Source organism: Galeopterus variegatus, unplaced genomic scaffold (assembly GCF_000696425.1).
Source record: "Galeopterus variegatus unplaced genomic scaffold, G_variegatus-3.0.2 Scaffold283, whole genome shotgun sequence".
Classification (NCBI taxonomy): Eukaryota; Metazoa; Chordata; class Mammalia; order Dermoptera; family Cynocephalidae; genus Galeopterus; species Galeopterus variegatus.
The window spans coordinates 317793-323165 of NW_007726394.1; the positions used below are offsets into that span (position 1 = coordinate 317793).

At 45.2% G+C, this 5373-nt stretch overlaps 1 protein-coding gene across 1 annotated transcript in view; it reads right to left on the minus strand.

The window, feature by feature from the left end:
* Positions 1 to 708, minus strand: part of LOC103585878 — a 26672-nt gene extending 25964 nt beyond the window's left edge. Inside the window, 1 exon segment of the mRNA XM_008566971.1 lies at positions 644 to 708. The gene's annotated coding sequence lies outside the window, so the exon portion shown is untranslated.
* Positions 709 to 5373: the final 4665 nt, after the last annotated feature.

A 5373-nucleotide genomic window follows, 5' to 3' on the forward strand; every position in this document is an offset into this window, starting at 1 on the left:
GAACCCCTTTCCGGGAAAAAAAAAAAAAAAAAAAAAAAAAAAAAAAAAAAAAAAAAAAAAAAAAAGAAGAAGCAGACCATGGAGGAGCTGTAGGGAGAAGAGATAAATTTGGAAACCGTGCCCTAAATGAGTGTGTGAGGGAAGAAGATCCTGCTGATTCTCTGAAAAGTGGGTCTTCCTGCTTGGAAGAGGAAGGAAAAAGGCACTTAAAGACCCATAAAGTTTCCTACATCTCCAGAATTAGGGACCGTCATTTACTCTATCAAATGCTACTCCTATGTCTTGAAGAAGGTCTCAATTCCTGAGTGGAAAACCAACCCCATGGGAGGGCGTTTCAGATATCTCAGGGCGTGTGTGGGACTTTGAGGCATCTGTATCTGGGGCCCCATGTTTGCGATGGGGGAGGTTCTAAAGCACCCCAAATCAAATCTGTATGGGTACGTGTCTCAGCGCCCTTCCCTCCCCCTAACCCCCAGTTTATCGCGTATGTGTGTGGTGTCTTATTCATGTGAGGAATCTGAGGGTTGGTGGGGGAGATCTCAGGTCCCGAGTAGGGAAGTTCTTAATCGTTCTGTGGTGCCCCTCCCCTCTCCATGCAGCTCAAGTTCCCTAGCGCCGGTTTCCTGTTTTCCCGCCGACTCACCCACAGTCGCTTGCTCCAGCCTCCGCGTCCCACTACCTCAGGGTTACTCAACGCAACTCCATAGCAACCCCCTTCGTCACCACGTCCCAGCCGGCGCCCTAAGCGCTCCCGCGATGCCTACCGGGACCTGTAGTTCGTCAGCGGCGGGGCGCCAATGCCGCGGGGAATGCTGGGATTTGTAGTTTTCTTTGTCCTCAAGTCCAGTCCGGGGTCCGGAAGTAGTGACATCCCTTCATCCTTCCCAGTGGCCCTCACACTTCCTTTACCTGGGTCCTCAAGAGTGTCTCGCGTAGGACAACAGCCGACGGGGGCCAATCAGATAGCGGCGCGAGGGGGCGGGACCATAGTTCAAACTAATTGTGTGTTCACTGTGCTGGCGCGAGCCCGCGGCGAGGTGCGATCCAGGGGAAGCGCCAGGCGGAGCGGGAGCGCGCGGGCAGGTAACCGGCGCGGGCCCGCGCCTGTCGTGCGGCCTGGGCGCGCAGGGATGCCCAGGCCTGAAGGGGGTGCTGGCGAGGCCGGTGCGAGCGGAAGGCCTCCTTCCTAACGGAGTCTGAAAGGCGAGAATTTATGGGGTGTATGGTTTGCGGGAAGAAGGGCATCACCAGGTGGAGAAGCCGGAGGTGCCTAAGGGAGAGGGTCTGTTTGGGGGCTTGCTCCTGGAATTATGTCTGAGGGCGGCGGGGGTGGGGGTAATGCACGTTTCTTGTGACGGAGGGGTCCTGTAATGGAAAGTCCTCGCTTGTTATTAACGATTGTTGTAGAAATAGTAGTAAACATTTTCTGAGCACCAACTACAGGCATACCTGGGGATATTGCGGTTCGGTTTCAGACCACCCCAATAAAGCGAATATCGAAATAAAGCGAGTCACACGAATTTTTTGTGACTCGGTGCATATAAAAGTTATGTTTACACGATACTGTAGTCTATTAAGTGCGCAATAACATTGTGACTTAAAAAACAACGTATATACCTTAATTTAAGAATACTTTATTGCCAAAAAATGTTAAGGATCATCTGAGTCTTTAGCAAGTTGTAATGTTTTTTGCTGGTGTAGAGTCTTGTCTCCATGTTGGTGGCTGCTGACTGATCAGGGTGGTGGTTGGTGAAGGTTGGCATGTCTGTGGCAATTTAACTAAGACAATAGTGAAGTTTGCTGCATCAATTGACCCTTCTTTTCACAAAAGATTTCTGCAGCATATGATGCTGTTTGATAGCATTTTACCCACAGTAGAACTTCTTTCAAAATTGAAGTCAATCCTCTCAACCATTGCAGCTGCTTTGTCAACTAAGTTTATGTCATATTCTAAATCCTTGGTTGTCGTTTCAACAATGTTCACAGCATCTTCCCCTGGAGTAGATGCCATCTCAAGAAACCTCTTTCCTTGCTCATCCATAAGAAGCAGTTGCTCTTCCGTTACGGTTTTATCATGAGATTGCAGCAACTCAGTCACATCTCCAGGCTCCACTTCTAATTCTAGTTGTTTGGCTATTTCCACCATACCTGTAGTTACTTCACTGAAGTCAAATCCCTCAAAGTCATGCATGGGGGTTGGAATCAACTTCTTCCAAACTCCTGTTATGTTGATATTTTGACCTCTTCCCATGAATCACAAATGTTCTTAATTGCATCTAGAATGGTGGATCCTTTTCAGAAGGTTTTCAGTCTATTTTGCCATCAGAAGAATCACTACCTATGGCAGCTATAGCCTTACAAATGTAATTTTTAAAAAAATCTACAATAGGTATGAAACAAATGTAATTCTTAAAAAATAAGACTTGAAAGTTGAAATTATGCTTTGGTCCATGGGTTGCAGAATGGATATTGTATTAGCAGGCATGAAAGCATTAATCTCCTTGAACATCTTCATCAGAGTTCTTGGGTGACTAGGTACATTGTTAATAAGCAGTAATGTTTTGGAAGGACTTTTCTCTGAGCAGTAGTTTTCAACAGTGGTGTAAAGTAAGGCAAATTATAACTAAAGCCAAAATGTTTCATTATTTTAGTTATACTAAGTTCCCATTTATATTGTCAGAGCTATGGCTCAGACCCTCCAAACCCATTGTACAGACCGGGTCACCAGACCCCTCACATGCCGGCTAGGTCCCCAGACCCCTCACACGCAGGTCCATACTAAGTAATTGGGAAAGATTCCAGGAGCTGTTGGCAGATGACATGAGCTCAGTCCTCAGCTTCCTCAGCAGCAGCAGCAGCTTACAGGTCCGGCAGTGGCAGTGGCCTTGCAGAGGGTCCCGGGGGCACTAGCAGCAACAGCCTCCAGCAGCAGTAGAGGCATCCCGGGTATGGGAGACACCGTGGATCAGAGCCACTCATCCTTATATTTAAGTCCATAACCCAGGACACCTGGGTGCACATGCGCAATTACACTAGACAATAACCAAGGAACACCTGAGTGTATATGCCTGTTTACATCAAATGCTTGGCAAGATTCTGAACATCTGAGGGGCCTCAGCCTGACCATTTTTTGTATATTTTCCCAAGTGGGCTTAAAATGTTCAGTAAACCATGCTGTAAACAGATGTGCTGTCATCCAGGCTTTGTTGTTTGTTACAGGCAGAGTAAATTTAGCATAATTCTTAAACCCCTAGGATTTTTGTAATGGAAATGAACATTGGCTTCAACTTAAAGTTACCAGCTGCATTAGACCCCAACAAGAGCATCAGCCTGTTATTTGAAGCTTTGAAGCCAGACATTGACTTCTCTCTAGCTATGGAAGTCCTAGATGGCATCTTTTTCCAATATAAGGCTACTTCATCAGCGTTGAAAATCTATTGTTTAATGCAGTCACCTTCGTCAATTTTTTTAGGTGGATATACTGGATAACGTTGCAGCTTCTCTCTCAGCTGTTTCACCTTGTACTTTTGTTATGGAGACAGCTTCTTTCCTTAAACCTCATAAACCAACCTCTGCTAGCTTTAAACTTTTCTTCTGCAACTTCCTCACTTCTCAGGCTTCATAGAATCGAAGAGAGTTAGGGCCTTGCGCTGGGCTAGGCTTTGACTGAAGGGAATGTTGTGACTGGTTTGATCTTCTATCCAGACCACTAAAACTTTCTCCATATCAGCAGTCAGGCTGTTTCACTTTCTTATCATTCATGTGTTCACTAGAGTAGCACTTTCAATTTCCTTCCAGAACTTTTCCTGTGCATTCACAACTTGGCTAACTGGTGCAAAAGACCTAGCTTTCAGCCTATCTCATCTTTCCACACGCCTTCCTCACTAAGCTTAATCATTTCTAGCTTTTGATTTAAAGTGGGAGAGGTGCGACTCTTCCTTTTACTGGAATGCTTAGAGGTTATTGTAGGGTTATTAGTTGGCCTAATTTCAATATTGTTGTGTCTCCGGGAATAGGGAGGCCTCAGGAGAGGGAGAGAGAAGGGAACAGCCAGCTGTTGGAAAAGTGGCACTGATAAACTTGCTTGACACGGGGTTGCCACAAACCTTCAAATTATTTAAAACACAGCATCTACAAAGCATAGTAAAGCAAGGCGCAATAAAATGAGGTATGCCTGTATGTTTCTGGCATTGTGCTACGCCCTTTATAAGAATCATCTTTTTTTTTTTTTTTTTTTTTGTCCTTTTTGAGACCGGCTGCACCGCAGCTGAGCGCACCAGTCATCCCTATATAGGATCCGAACTCGCGGCGGGAGCACTACTGCGCTTCCAGCGCCGCACTCTCCCAAGTGCGCCACGGGCTTGGCCCTAAGAATCATCTTTTTAATCTAACAGCTTTGGGGCCGGCCTGTGGCTCACTCGGGAGAGTGCAGTGCTGATAACACCAAGGCCACGGGTTTGGATCCCATATAGGGATTGCTGGTTTGCTCACTGGGTGAGTGTGGTGCTGACAACACCAAGTCAAGGGTTAAGATCCCCTTACCGGTCATCTTTAAAAAAAAAAAAAAAAAATCTAAAAGCTTTGTTATACCTTATTACAGATTGGGACCCTGAGGTTTATAATGTTTAACCTGGCCAGGGTTACATAGTTCCTGTGAGGTTGGCTGTACTTGGGTTTTGAGGTTGGGCATAAATGAAGACTGGGAAGGGGCTGTGTGGGGGTGCACGTTGTCTTGGATTAGTCACTAAATGTATTTTGAGCCTCACTTTTCGTATATATAAACAATGATCTTATCTGCTTTACCTACTTCTGGAATTGTCATGAGGATAAAATCAGGTAGGGTGTTTCATGCAAGCACCTTAGAGAGTACAAATTTATGACTATAAGTGATGTGTCTATGTAAAGGTTGTGGGTGGGAGAGAGCCCAACTCGGTGATGCTGCTGCCTCTGGCTACCCGCTTTTGCTTACCTTGAGGTAGCACTTGTCATCAGGTATTCTAAGAGTCTCTTTGTATGTTTGTCTGACCTTCTAGATAATAAGAGGCTTTTTTTTTTTGGTCACTGTATTCTGATGGGTATGCATGATTTGAGACATGTCATGGCCATTGATGTATGCTTTGTTTTGTAATGATGTGTTTTCTTGGGCTGAAAGGGATAGGAGCCTAGCTTCCCCATCTTCATTTAGTGGCTTTTGAACCTCAGTATTAAGCTATTATCTTTCCTGGAATGGCACTGCCTCCTGAAAATGTGATAATATTTACTTGCTTTAATTCATATTTCCCTCTCTGGTCTGTTGCCTGATCCTGTGTTTTCAAAGTTCTGGGTTGTCAACTGTGTTTCTTTTTTTTTTTTTTTTTTTTTTTTTTTTTTTCC